This window comes from Somniosus microcephalus, chromosome 1 (genome assembly GCF_052327205.1).
Source record: "Somniosus microcephalus isolate GS21.2 chromosome 1, FLI_Smic_1.0, whole genome shotgun sequence".
Lineage (NCBI taxonomy): Eukaryota > Metazoa > Chordata > Chondrichthyes > Squaliformes > Somniosidae > Somniosus > Somniosus microcephalus.
The window spans coordinates 192,147,317-192,163,192 of record NC_140987.1 but is presented as its reverse complement, the minus strand read 5'-3'; the positions used below and the strand labels follow the sequence as shown (position 1 = coordinate 192,163,192).

Here is a 15,876-nt window from a genome sequence, read left to right as displayed (position 1 = left end):
TGTCCCCGGGATATACTTAGTTCCAAACTAAAATTGCCCTTTAAAGACACTCATAAGGTTTTGCAGGGAGTTTCATACCCATACACCAAGCTGAATGTTTACCAGTGATAATGCTTTCCGGTTTTCATTCGTCCCATCATACTTGCAATGCTGTTGTTAGGATTTTGTTATAGGTGAAGAAAGTACTGTAACTTTTGGTCAACTCACTTTACCCAGTGATCACCAGTACTATCAAAGAGTCAAAAGGTTAATCTAATGCAGCCCACCACCTCAAGTGGTTGAGCACTTGGCTTCTGTCCAGCAGGTAATACGTTCAAGTACAATGTGGCCAGTTGGTCAACCTCATTTGCCTCAGTATGATCATTTTAATGAGTTCTTTGGCAGGAATTGAAGCACTTTGTGGATTCTGGACTTCCACCTTGGCGAGGTGGTGGAGCATTTGGCTTTGCCTGCTCGAATCTCACCTCCTGATCACAAAGCAATATTGGTACTAGTTGTGGGTAAATTCACAACATGGATGGTCATGGCTTCGATTTTTAACCTGATAGTACAGGGATCCCTCCCCAACCGTGGGGATACGTCCCTGAAAACCCCCATGGTTAGTAAAACCGCGGTTGGCAAATTCAGTATAAACACAATAAAAAAGAAGATAAAAAGCATATAAATAGCATAAAAATCATGTTTTTTACCTTATTCCTAAATTAAAAACCGCGGATACGCGAATTTCACTGCCGCGGTTGACAAAAATAGTCACAGAGTGGAAACAGTGTATACGTGAAATCCGCGTATGGCAAAACTGCGGTTGGGGCGGGATTCCTGTATAGCAATTAAATACATTTGCCTGATTGAATATTGACTGGTCAACATACGATCAGGTAAATCTGTTACAGCATCTAAATAATAATAAACTTTTAACTCATCAAGTTGGCTTCTCACAGGATTTCTAGTCTCTGTAGAAAAAAGGAACATTCCAATATGCTCCAGATGTTTCCACAGTGATATATTTACAGGTTTGAAAATAAATTGAACAATCTTAAAACAGCGGGGAACTGCAGAAGTGTGACAGCTGTAATATAACACCAGTACACATAAGAGTTATGTTGCAAAGCAAATTCCTTAGAATCGAGTGATAGTGCCTGATGATTGTCAATCAAAGTTAATTTTTATTTATTGGTCTATGATATATAAAAGTTGCAAAATCTTTAACACATTTGTATCAATATGGAGTTCAATCAGCAAATTCTGCAAATTGTTATTAACTGTCCATTTGTTATTTGCATAGTAAGTACTGGGTTTTTTGTTTTTCTCTCTGTTACCAGCTATTTCTGGTCACAAGTAAATTTAATTGTCCATCTTGACTTATATATTGAATATAAAAGGATCCCACTATATAATGAATGCCTGCAGCAGCAGGGAAATATAGCAGGAAATGACTTGGATAGCACTGTAGGCATTATTTTCTGTTTGTTTGAATTAGCATGTGAAAGGTGAGCCTTCCCAGGCCTATCATCACCACTTTTGTGATTAAAACCTTGCAGGCCTAGTACTAAGAGTCCCTGTGTGTGAGGTGTACACACTTCACTTATCTGTCAATCTCTCAGCCCACTGGCTTTTCAGGCTTTGGAGAGGAAACATGCACTGTTCAGTTCACCTCCTGATAAGGTGGACTCTGCTGAAGCAACATGCTTCAGTAAATAAGATTTAATGGAAAATCAAACCCAGCCTCTCTACTTTAGATAGAGGAGGTCAGTGATTCAACAAGTTGCAAATTAGTGACGTGGAAGAACTCGCAGAATGCTGCCCTTCAGCAGCACAGTGGCAGATATAGTTATTTGTTTTTTAGTACATTGATATCAAAGCTCTGCAGTTGGATCCAAGCTCCTCAAACAAGCATTTCTCACAGTAATGGCTATTGATTGAATGTGGGTTGTGGGAATCCACTGATAGTTATAGGTCTTGAGAACTGGTGTACTGTTTAGGTTGTTTGGTAAATAAGCTCTTGGAGTCCAGCGATATCTCTTAACTCAGCTCCCCAGGGAAAATCGGTTTCAACACAGTCCTAAATGGGGCCTTCTGAAGCACTTCACAGTCTTTTCCCAAACTATTAAACTAGTCTAAACAGTTAGGCTATAATTAAAAACTACTGCAGCAGCTCTTGTGCCAGTTTGGATTACCGCATTCTGCGTTTTTAATGATAGCATTCAATAGATCTTCAAGCTCACTTAAAATTTTCACTGATTTTTAGTTTGTTGGATTTTCAGTGCTGCCTAATTAAGTCCCACTGAAGGAGTGCTTCCTCCTCCAACCAGAAGGGTGGAGACCAAGATTGGTCACAGATTCCTGAATATCAGTAATCAGTGCTGGTCTGTGATTGTCTTGAGATTCCGTGTGACAAAACTGGTTTCTTTTGTTTTTTCCTCTTCCATTCCCTCTCCTAGAGGTGAGGTGCTTCATCACTAACATATAGTAGCCTGGTACAAGGTTGAGCAACATTTTCCCAGTGAAGAGAATCATTTTTTAATCATAGTTGACAATGGAATTTGAATTCAGTCCCTTTGATGTCCCAAGAGTTACGACACAAACTAAGCTGTCAAGTTTACATTTAAATCTTTCCAAAATATAAAAGAGATATCATTTGGCTCAACTTTACTGCATGTTTATTGCTTCAAGCTAGGTGTGTGATGTATATTATATAATTTCAATCTGCAGCTATTGGTTCTAGGGTGCAACCTTCATTATTCACCAAACTGAGGAGGACTGCCCCATTCCAACCCCACCATTGATAATGAAATTGCTGGGTAATGAGGAGTCCCCAGATTTTGGTTTTAGATGCAGACATAGGAACAAATTCAAGTGTAATGCAAATAACATAAATTCAATTTAATCTTTCTTGGACTGTGAGGTACAGGATAGATTTTGACTTTCTGTGATAATGTAAAATGTATAACAAATCAGCAGCCCTATTTTTATTTCCACTAATTTTATTTTTGCACAAAATAAAAATCTATCCCTAGTAGAGTGATGTCAATCTGGAGGAGGTTAGTATTAGTGGACCATGCAATGAGTTGATATCTCACGCAAGACTTTGTTAACAAAATTCTGGTGAATAACCAGGAAAGTAGGCAGATAATAGAGTTTCCACTGTATATTGTTGAAACAATTCAGCTTAGCATATGTAGGAAGTCACACTGATAGTTAATTAGTGAACAACTCAGCTCTAGAGTAGCAAAAAAATTCAATGAACTTTAACTTTTTCTTTCAAGATTTATATGTATTTGAATTACAGAACTGAATATTATGTATGTGTTTGGCTACGCTGTAGATATTTATTGTTCATTTTCTTTGCTTACATTGGCAAGTATTTTAGAAATGAAATTAGTCCAATTATTTATCATTGTGATGGTGTGTTTAAGAGAACACAGACATCTGTTTGCCTTTACAATTTGACAGTGTCATGGCTGACCTAGTTTGCTAAGCAATATCTTAATGTCATATTTAGCAATAAGGTGCTGAAATTCTACTTTAAGAGGAAGAGGGTTCAGGAACATACACTTCTGTGTTGTTTTTCCAAACTCTTTAAAGTGCTCTACAGCTGCTGATGGTTGTTTGTGCTGGCATTGCAGAGCGGCACCATGGGAATAAGGAATCTGGTTTCAGTGAAACTGGAGAGACCTTCAAAGGGGACAACCACTATCCCAAACTGATGGAACCTTCACAGGAAGAAAAAAGGGATGGGGTAAGGAACTGCACAGAACTATCTCTCATTACGCCTCAATAATCCTCTCCAAACTCCATCGCCATTTAAGCGGGGTTGCAACTACAGAATCTTGGAACTTTCAGTTGACTTGAATTTGCTTTTTGACTCAATTTAGAAATTTAAGTTCTATGGGGCAGGGGAATTTTTAAATGGAATCTGGCTTCTTTGATTTAATGTTAAGAGAAAGAGAGATGTGATGGAAAATGAAGAGTAATTGATTAAAAGTGAAGTATCTGGTTTTGACAAGATGGTGTAATCTGATACACAGACTCACACCCTCTAATAGTGTCCTCTCACTGCACTAGTTCTGATCCTTACCTTTCCTTACTGTTTATTTCTTCTTGTCTACAAGCTTACTTCTCTGACTTTCTCTTTGCCTGTTTCTTCTCTCATTCCTCACTGCTCCATCCTTTCATGCAGGAGGTTAGGACCCAGTATCTCACTACCCGTGGATAGTGCACAACACTGGAGTATTAAACCAGCAGCTGTTCCTCCTCCCTTTCCACTTCTACACAGAAAAGGACATTACGGGGTAACTTTCTGAGCCCTTGCTGGCAGTGGCGTATCTCTCCCACTACCAATATATACCAGAACATTGCAACACACTGCCTGCGATTTTCCAATACATGCTGACAGCAGGTAGGACACCCGCACCACATGTATGTAGGGTTCTCAAAATTCCCACGTTCCCCAAAAGTTATGAATAAAGGGACCCTGTATGGACAAGTTATTAAAAAGGGTACCCAAAATGGCTTCTGAAACCTCGTGATCAAGGTTTGCAGGATTTTAAAAGCAAGGCCCTGCAAAAGGCAGACCCATTCAAATCCTGAAACGAAACCTAACATGCATGGATCTGTGAAAGACTTTACCATTTTCTAAAGCCAGACAGCTAGGTAAACACAGATTATGCATTCTTCACCTTGGAACAGAGCAAGTCAGGATGGACCTAATCTTGAGGCCATTAACTTTTTGCATAAATAATCGGTAACAGCTCACAGGTAGCTACCAAGCCAGGAGAGATGATTAAATTTCATAAATAACAAACAGCCAGGATATCGAAGCCATTAAACAAGGAGACAACTGCCCCAAAAGTCATTAAAGTGAATGACTGTAATCATTTTAGATGAGTCCACCAAATTAAACAAAGAACTGACCTGATTTGGCGCGCAGATAAGGGGTGAAGAACCGGGTATAATTGTAGGCCCACCGGTAGCTCTTGCGCTCTTGCCTCTCTTGACACCGAGGATGCCCATTACAACACCGGGGGCCAAACGTGGGGAGGAGAACGGAACCGAATCGAACACGCACAGGACACACGGGGCCGCAAATGGGCAGACGAGACAAGATGAGACGAACGGTAAAACCGATAGGCAGAGAAGGGCAGCGAAAAAGAAGCATTGGGGACGAGCGGGCATACACCCCAGCCTAGTTATAAGCTGATGTTTGAAGCTTGGGTAGAAAAATCAATCGACAATATAAGCCACCAACCGAGCCCCAACCGCAACAAAACCATCGGCGACCAGACCACCACCAGAAGAACAACCATTCCTGCAAGGTGAAGTACCCAACAAAAGACTTTACTCCAACGAAGGAAAAGGAGGGTACTTCGCACAGACAACTCCATCGCCGTGCCCTGTGACCACGTGATGACAGCAGGCCCCAAAAGACAACAAGAGCGAACCCCAAAACCACAACCGGCTTAATCGACAGGTTTCGAGCCGTAAAAGAAACCCCATTCGTGAGCATGAATTCCTGGCCCCTCGTAGCTTAATCTAGTTAGGTATTGGGGGGTGGGATAAGGATAAGGGGATTTTTAATGTGTTTGTTCCCTCGATGTGCCGTGTGTTCCCCATTCCCAAATAAGTGTAATTTTATATGCCTGTAATTATTCCAGTAATTCTCAGTGTTGTGATTTTATTGTGCCTTTAATAAAAATTGCGGGTTTCTTGCACCAAACCACTTGTCTACTCTATTTCCATATCGCCGCCTGTATCTAAGTCCGGTGTCTAGAACCCAGGGGTGTGGGAGCGATTCGAACCACTCAGAGACAGTCAGGGGCAGAGCTGACTGGGCACACGCCACCCCCTACATGTATGAACTCAGAAAACTTTGGCTTGCTAGCCTTCACAGACAAGAAACAAACCATAACATGAACATTGCTCCTCCATGTTTTTGTCATAATCCTCATCAATTTCTGATGTAAGCTGCGTTGATTAATAAACAGTATAGGGCATTTAAAGGGGCACAATTCTGAGGAAAAAACGGTGCTAGTTAAACCTTTTATTTTTCTTGTTTGCAAATGCACAGCACGATTCTGTAAATCATGTCAAGTCACTTCATTTGTGTATATCAACATGACAAAAGTGACAAACCATTCTTCTAGTCTTTCTCTTCTCAAATAAATTAAAAGGTTTGCCAAACCATTTTTTTAAAGACCATGCTCCTTTAAGGACTAAGAGGGGGAAATTTGTGTGCTTTCTGCCACACGTTAGTGCCGCAAGATGTCGCTAAAACAGCGTTGACAGCTGTAATGACAGCTGATGCCAGTTCCAGCGCCGCACGCCATATCGGTCTCAACGGTAGCGCTGCCGGTAAAGTCACTTGCCAGGGACCTCGCCATCATGGAGATTGTGATGTCAGTGAGTGTGCAACGCTCATTGGATGCCTGGATTCCAACTTCCTTATAGCCAACGGACTTACCGGCTGGAGTTAACAACGACAGCTTCAGGTGGTGTGCAGCAGCAGGAAGCCGGCTCCAGCAACACTATTTAAAGGGATCATCACCAATTACCCGCGCCTGAAAGGTTTGTGAAGTTTGAGTGGCTGTGTGTTAGTTCCTGCTACTGCAACAGTTTTATTTAATAATTTCAAGCTTCTTTGGTATCAGGAGTATTCTGGCAAGTACAAAACTGCATAATTATTTCAGGAAAGATTCAAACTACAACACTTGCTAAGATTAATGGGGGCTGTATCGGCAGTCGACCTCGCCCTCCAGGATCTATAGTGGAGGCAGTGAGAAAGACGGGAACATATGCACAGAGGGAGGAGGAGGGCCATCAGGGCTCTCAACAGGAGGTTTTACCCTCTGAGGGTATTCTGAGGGCACTTCTCCTACCTTCAATTAAGCAAGGAGCAGTGTATTAGAAGGCTCCGCTTTACCAAGGAGGTGGTCACAGAACTCTGCCACCTCCTGTAACCAGACCTGCAGCTGCAGACCGGGGTGACCATGGCTCTCCCAGTGGCAGTCAAGGTCACCGTGGCCCTCAATTTCCAGTCTGCAACAGGAGATACAGCTAACATCTCGCAGTTCGCCGTCCTTCGCTGCATCCGGGAGGTCTCTAAGACTCACTACAATAGGAGAAGGGATTACATTGGCTTCCCGATCACCAGAGAGAAGCAGGACGAGCGTGAATGTGGCTTTGCCAGGATAGCGGCCTTCCCCATGGTGCAGGGCGCCATTGACCGCACCCACGTGGCTTTGCGGGCACCGCATAATAATCCTGAGATCTTCTGTAACCGCAAAGACTACCACTCACTTAATGTGCGGTTGGTGTGCGACCACACACAGCAAATCCTCACCGTCAATGCCCGCTATCCTGGCAGCAGCCACGATGCCTTCATCTTGCACCAGCACTCTTCCAGCCACCACATCAAGCTCGAGGGTGACAAGGGCTATCCGCTCTCCAACTGGCTCATGACTCCACTCCACAGCCCCAATACTCATGCCCAGCACTCATATAATGAGAGCCATGCTGCCACCAGGAACATCATTGAGCAGACATTTGGCTGACTGAAGCAACGGTTCCGCTGCCTTGACCACTCGGGAGGAGCCCTCCAGTAATCGCCAGAGCTGGTGTCCCATTTCATGGTGGTCTGCTGCATGCTCCACAACTTGGCCATCATGAGGGTGCAGCCCTTGCCAGCAGGGATTGTGGGACCACCTCAGGAGGAGGACAAGGCTGCTGAGGATGAGAATGAGGAGGAGGATGAGGAGGAAGAGGACGAGGAGGAGGAGGACAAGGAGGAGGAGGAACAGGTGGGAGGGAGGAGGCGTCGAGACCATCAGCTTTCCGGATGGGCTGTCCGTGATCGACTCATCCCCCCATTGATATCACCTCTCCGACCCCTGATCTCTCCCTCCCCCCTCTCCGCTCCCTGGCTTCGGCCTGGTGCCGAAGGCCTACCTACCTGCAGCCAGCCAGCCTCTCAATCTGGCTGCCTGCAGCCGGGAAACGGCGTCCAAAAATGGTAATCGGGTCCTGCCATTAAATTCGGCAGGACCTGAGAGAAACAGAAATCGCTGGAAAAACTCAGCAGGCCAGGCAGCATCCGTGGAGAGAGAAACGTTAACTCTGTTTCTCTCTCCACAGATGCTGCCTGGCCTGCTGAGTTTTTCCAGCGTTTTCTGTAGTTATTTCAGATTTCCAGCATCCGCAGTATTTTGCTAGTGCCTGAGAGAAACACATTCTTCCGGGTTTCCTGATTGCAAAACTGCCCCCTGCATCCCTCCTCGTTAATATTGGGGCCTCTGTCTCTCTCTCTGTCTCTCTCCCCAGCCTGTTTTTCAGCCTTTTCACCACACTCCTGCTAGAGTTATACCAGGTGTATATGCCGGAAGGGCCAACAAATTTCAGCCTTACATTTTTTAAAGTGATACAATCATAATGGGCCTCCGATCGGGAAAAATCTACGCACTTACCAACTGGCTTAGTAGGTCCCAAAACTTCCGATCCTGGGCCTCTCCTGGTCCACGTGGGCAGAGGCCCAGGTATCCCAGGGGTGCATGCAGTTCGCAAGTGTCCCTGGGATCACGTGGGCCATGGGGAACCAATCAAAGAAGGGAATCCCCCTTCACACTTTTGACAGGTCTCTACGCACAGATCTGTCAAAAGTATGAATGGGGATCACATTTAAAAACAGTTAAACATTAAATAAATTATTTAAAAATCACGTATTTAAAATTAGTTAAAATTACATTAAATTAAATATTTTAAACAAAAATTTAATTTTTTGAAAATAAATTAAAGATTTTTATGGGGCTAAAAATAAACTTACCTTTTTTTAAAAGTATTTTAAAATTATAAATGAGTGAAAAAAAAAATCTTTTATATTTTTAAACAGTTAGACATAAGATTTTTAAACATTTTCAGTGGGCGGAGATTGTGCAGAAAGTGGAACTCCCTGCCCACAGAGGCCCTTCTCCCGGGCAGGCAGATGATCTGTCAAGCGAATTCTTGACAGATCGGAAGTGCCGGTTTTCAGCGCATGCGCTTCACATGCCTAAAACCAGCACTTGCGAGGCCCCTACGGATTCATACACACCTCGTACCCACCCGTGGGGGTCGGAATATCCGGCCATATATAAAATCGCATTTAATGCATCAACATATCACTTATTTGTTATAACTTCATGATGGAAATAGCACACATTCTGAATCTTCCCTCTTCAAAAGCAAACAAACATTTGCAATACACTTTTCAATGAAACATAGAAACATAGAAGATAGGAGCAGGAGTAGGCCATTCGGCACGTCAAGCCTGCTCTGCCATTTAATGAGATCATGGCTGATCATCCAAATTCAGTACCCTGTCCCTGCTTTCTCCCCATATACGTTGATCCCTTTAGACTTAAGAAATATATCTAACTCCTTCTTGAATATATTTAATGAATTGGCCTCAACTGCCTTCTGTGGTAGAAAATTCCACAGGTTCACCACTCTCTGGGTGAAGAAATTCCTCCTCATCTCTGTCCTAAATGGCTTACCCCTTATCTTTAGACTGTGACCCCTGGTTTTGGGCTCCCCTGCCATCAGGAAAATCCTTCCTGCATCTAGTCTGTCTAGTCCTGTTAGAATTTTATAAGTTTCAATGAAATCCCCTCTCATTCTTCTAAACTCCAGCGAGTATAAGCCCAATCGACCCAATCGCTCCTCATATGTCATTCCTGCCATCCCAGGTAACAGTCTGGTGAATCTTCACTGCACTCCCTCCATGGCAAGAACATCCTTCCTCAGATAAGGCGACCAAAACTGCACACAATACTCAAGGTGTGGTCTCACCAAGGCCCTGTACAACTGCAGCAAGACATCCTTGTTCCTGTACTCAAACCCTCTCGCTACGAAGGCCAACATACCATTTGCCTTCTTAACCGCCTGCTGCACCTGCATGCTTACCTTCAGCGACTGGTGCACAAGGACACCCAGGTCTTGTTGCACTTCCCCTTCTCCCAACCTATTGCCATTCAGATAATAATCTCTGTCTTCCTGTTTTTGCCACCAAAGTGGATAACCTCGCATTTATCCACATTATACTGCATCTGCCATGCATCTGCCCAATCACCCAACCTGTCCAAATCATACTGGAGTTTCTCGGCATCCTCCTCACAGCACACACACCCACCCAGCTTTGTGTCGTCTGCAAACTTGGAGATATTACATCTAGTTCCCTCATCTAGATCATTAATATATATTGTGAATAGCTGGGGTCCTAGCACCGATCCCTGCGGTACCCCACTAGTCACTGCCTGCCACTCAGAAAAAGGCCCGTTTATTCCAACTCTTTGCTTCCTGTCTGCCAACCAGTTCCCTATCCAAGTCAGTACCTTGCCCCCAATCCCATATGCCTTAACTTTACACGCTAATCTCTTATGCGGGACCTTATCGAAAGCCTTTTGAAAGTCCAAATACACCACATCCACTGGTTCTCCCTTATCTATTCTACCAGTTACATCCTCAAAAAATTCCAGTAGATTAGTCAAGCACGATTTACCTTTTGTAAATCCATGTTGACTTTGTCCGATCCTGTCACTGTTTTCCAAGTGCGCTGCTATTACATCTTTTATAATGGACTCTAGCATTTTCCCCACTACCGATGTCAGGCTTACCAGTCTATAATTCCCCCGTTTTCTCTCTACCACCTTTTTTAAATAGTGGGGTTACATTAACTACCCTCCAATCCATGGGAACTGTGCCAGAGTCTATAGAATTTTGGAAGATGACCAGCAATGCATCTACTATTTCTAGGGCCACTTCCTTAAGTACCCTAGGATGTAGATTATCAGGCCCTGGGGATTGATAAGCCTTCAATCCCGTCAATTTCCCTAACACCATTTCCCTACAAATACTGATTTCATTCAGTTCCTCCCTCTCATTAGACGTTATGTTCACCGACATCTCTGGGAGGTTATTTGTGTCCTCCTTTGTGAAGACAGAACCAAAGTATGTATTTAATTGTTCAGCCATTTCTTTGCTCCCCATTATAAATTCCCCTGATTCTGACTGCAAGGGACCTACACTTGACTTCACCAATCTTTTTCTCTTCACATATCTATAGAAGCTTTTTACAGTCAGTTTTTATGTTACCTGCAAGCATACTCTCATATTCTATTTTTCCCCTCTTAATTAATCAATTAATGAAAAGAGATCATTGTGTATCTAAGAAAAACTTTTGTACACTAACATCTCAGATAGAAAGATTTGAAGAAGAAAAACTGTACTTCCCCAATAAATGTAAAATATAGAATCATAGAATGATAAAGCACAGAAGGAGGCTATTCGGCCCATTGTGCCAGTGCTGGCTCTTTGAAAGAATTATCCAATTAGTCCCATTCCCCATTGCCCAGCAATTTTTTTCCTTTTCTAGTATTTATCCAATTCCCTTTTGAAAGTTATTATTGAATCTGCTTCCACTGCCCTTTCAGGCAGTGCATTCCAGATTACAACAACTTGCTGCGTAATTTTTCTTTCCTAATGTTGCCTTCTTGCTCTTTTGCCAATTAACTTAAATCTGTGTCCTCATTACTAACCCTTCTGCCACTGGAAACAGTTTCTCCTTATTTACTCTATCAAAACCCTTCAAGATTTTGAACACATGTATCAAATCTCCCCTTAACCTTCTCTGCTCTAAAGAGACAATGCCAGTCTCTCTCGTCTCTCCACATAACTCTCCTAAATCTTCTCTGCACCCTCTCTAAGGTCTTGACATCCTTCCTAAAGTGTGGTGCCCAGAATTGGCCACAAATTCCAGCTGGAGCCTAATCAGTGTTTTATAAATGTTGAGCATAATTTCCTTGCTTTTGTACTCTATGGCCGGAATCTTCTGTACCTGGACGGGTTGGGTACAGGTGCTCGGCGTGGCAGGTCGCGACCCCATTGCTGCTTCCATCTCGCAACAGAAAATTACTTTGCGTCAATGGGGCCTATTAAGCCCGCCCAGTGCGTTACGCGACCCAATTAGATAGTGTGGGTCTGATGACGTCACCCATGATATGTTTTCCGTCAGTAGATTTAAAGGAGCTATGGCCACATTACATTTGAAGGTTCATTTATGAGTGTGCAGTCACTGCAATGGAGCTTTTGATTGTTCCAAGCACTTGGTAACATGACTGCACAGAGGCAGAGGGCTGCACCCAGGTTCTCCGATGACTCCCTCCATATGCTTGTGCAGGGAGTCAGAGCACGCAGGGAGATGCTCTTCCCTTCCGATGGGCGGAAGAGACCTCACCAGGAGACAAAAAGAGCCTGGCTGCAAATTGCAGAGGAGGTCAACAGCAGGGATGTGGCCAGGAGGACCTGGGTGCAGTGCTGCAAATGTTTCAATTATCTCATTAGATCAGGAAACGTTAGTGCAAAGCCACACTCAACTTCATTCTGCTGTGTTTCTCATCACATCCCCATCACTCTGCCTTCCCTACCCTACTCCTGCACATCATTACTCACACCAACATACCTTGCACGTTCACCCATCCCTCTCTCTCTATCTACATTATCACATTCCCATCTCACTAGCCACCCCACACACTCACCCTCATCCTAATGCAATCATACCAACTAATAACGCACAAGGAGACCACTTGGCATTGCCACCCCACTCCATCATAGTCTCCCTCTAAAGATGTAACCCATTCATTCATTCCTTACACTCATTCCATCACTCTCACTCAACATTCTCTTCTTTCCCTCCTAGTAGGAAAAGAGAGCCCACAATAAGAGGGAGAGGGAAAGAAGTGGAGGTGGAATGTCATTATTTGCCACCCTCACAAAAGCAGAGGAGGCTGTGTTAGAAGTAGCAGGATTTGCCGAACAGCTCGAGGTGGGAGTAAAGGGGAAATCTCAGCAGCCTGGTGACAGAATTACACATCAAACAGCTTCATGGCATAATTCAGTCACTCATACGGGGACTGATGTCAGCAGCCACTGAATGGTCATCATGTGCATCAAACTCATCTCTTTACTCTCCCACAGGTCCATCAAGAGCAGCCCCCCCACCCCTCCACCACGCCCCCCCCCCCCCGGCCACCCTACCCCGCCACTGTACAAGAGGAAGACAACTCCTCAGAGTAGACTCCAGCCTCTGAGGGCGCACCATCACCAGAAATAAGCGCACCCAGCACCAGCACAGATACGCACACCTCGGTGGGTCCCACATGAGATAGAGTAGTGTTGTCGCCTGGTATCTCACAACTCACAAGTGAGCAAGAGCAGATGGTGGAGACAGGGACAGCAGTGGAGCGTCCTTGCCGGAGGACACAGGACACTCCCAGCTCTGCTTATCTGTATGCAGATGCTGAGCCTTGGGGGCCATCCAGAAAGAGGGCAATCCTGGAGGTGCAGGAAGAAGTGCAGGGGGTTGATGACAGGTTTTGCGACTGCGATGCCTGCAAATTTTCAGAGAATGGAGCAATCCATCTCCAACAGGAGCACCACCATGTCGCAGGCGATGGCGACTGTAGGCTCTTCCATGGATAGGATGGCCACCTGCATGGAGCAGCTGATATGCCACTCACATGAGCACATGGTCTCTATGGAGAATAGATGGCAGAGGCTCATAGACTTCCTCTCTAGAAGGAATGTCAGCATAGATGTGTGTCCTCATGGCCCCACTGATGTGCAGCAAGGTGCTCTCCAGCTCCTTGCTAGCAGGGAAGTGCGGGTGGCCCATGAGAGGGATGATGGTGAGAGGGGACATGGAAGTAGGGGCTCCTCTCAGAGTGCTCACACTTCTCCCCTGTTGCCTCCCCCTCAGTCAGAGCCCCGATGCCTCCTCAGGTCGCAATGGCCGAGTCTGCCCCTGCACAGTCGCAGGAGGAGCAGACTTTGGCGGGACCATCATAGGCTCCAAAACCCAGAGGACGTCCGCCAAGTGTGTCTAAGCAGTCGCAGCAGGGAAGTGAGCAGCCTGCCTCTACCTCTGCTGATGCCACAGGGGTAGCATCTTGTAGAAGCACGCATACGAGAAAGATGACACACAAGTAGATTCACAAGGTTAGCCACTTGGGTGTTTTATTCAATGTTAATATCAAGTTTCCGTTAATGTGATCTCAACCATAAAAATCTTTATTTTCACCACTTTCCGGTCTTAGAGAAATTTGTGTGCACCTTTGGAAGTGGCTTAATGAGTTGCAGTGAATGGTGGACATAACGGTACCTCCACCAATGGTGAATGGTTTGGTCATTGTGGGGATGGTTTACGGTGTTGCTGTGAGGTGGTGCCAACCTGGCACAGCATGTGGCAGTCATATGGGTGTACTGCATAAAGGTAAATCTGGCCATGTTGAGGTCATCCCTGGCCTCCCAGGCAGCAATGTGCTCGGGTGCTGATGCCCTCTGTCCTCTGCAGCATCAGGAAGTTGCAGAGAAGGTTGGTGGTGCTGTTGTTGTTGGTGCTGCTGGTGTGCCTGGTGCTGCTAGTGTTGGGGCTCATCGTGGGTAGATTTTGAGGACTAAGGTGAGACAGTATAAACGGCATCCATGCTGATGGAATAGATGGCAGGTCAAGTAAAGTTGACAGAAGCAATCTGTCAATGGTGAGATAGGTTCTTCCAATGAGGTGACTGGATGGAGACGTTGCTGGAAACACTTGCAGCCTACAGAAAGTTAAATCTGTGCTGGCACTGTAATTAACAACAGCTTCTGCCTGAGGAAAGTGATCAGCTGTGAGGTCGGAGCTTTTATAGTACATTTGATGCTGTCAAGTAATCAGCTGGAGTAACGGCCACTCAACTCCCACCTTAGGTTGACTGACATGGTTCCTGAGCTGCATGAATCCCATGGCCATGCAGGGAAATTTGAAATGTAGGGGGGAAAAGGCTCTTAAGGGTCTGACAACAAGCTTATAATGATTTCAATTAAGTCGCCCGCCTCTGCTGGTCGGGTTGCTGCCGCACCGGCGAACGCGCCCGAGGGAAAGGTGCGTGGGGGCGGTATGACAGAGGGTTCCTGACCCATTCCGACTGTTTTCAAATTTGCCACCCGACCCGCCTCCAATCGCCCCTGCACAGACTCCAGAAAATTCCGGCCTATGCCTCTATTTAGAAAGCCAGGGGTCCCGTTACCCTTTTTACCATCTTCTCAACTGATCCTGCCATCTTCAAAGACTTGTGTACATAAACCCCCTGGTCGCTCTTTCCTACACCCCCTTTAAAATTGTACCATTTAGTTTATATTGCCTCTCATTCTTCCTACCAAAATGAATCACTTCACAGTTCTCTGCATTAAATTTCATCTGCCATGTGTCTGCCCATTTCACCAGTCTGTCTATGTCCTCCTGAATGAAGTCTGTTACTATCTTCCTCACTGTTTGCTACATTTCCAAGTTTCATGTCATCTGCAAACTTTGAAATTATGCCCTGTATACACAAGTCCAGTTCATTAATATATATCAAACAGAGCAGTGGTCCAAATATTCCAGCCCCTGGGGCATACCACTGTATCAATGTTCCCGCTAATTTTTTGGGGGGTGCACAGCCCCTTTAACCGGCTACGCAGCCCATTCAAATTATCGCGCATGCGCGTTTGTTTCCATTTAAAAGCCGGCAAGCGGCCTACGCAGGACCTCTAGACTGTTGAACAGCTGCACAGCAGCACAGCTTCATGATAACATTGAACTGTATATTTCCCTCCAGTCTGATACGGGACCCCTGTTTACCACTACTCTCTGCTTTCTGCCCCTTAGCCAATTTTGTATCCACACAGCCACTGTCCCTTTAGTCCCATGGGCTTCAAATGCCTTTTGAAACTCCATATACACCATATCAGCTGCACGACACTCATCCTCCCTCTTCGTTACTTCATCAAAGAACTCAATCACATTAGCCAAATGTGATTTGCCTTTAACAAATC

The 15,876-nt window shown here is 44.9% G+C and overlaps 1 pseudogene; it reads left to right on the top strand.

Annotated features, from left to right (window-relative positions):
* Nucleotides 1-15,876, top strand: part of LOC147124534 (uncharacterized) — a 51,994-nt pseudogene that overhangs the window by 12,337 nt on the left and 23,781 nt on the right.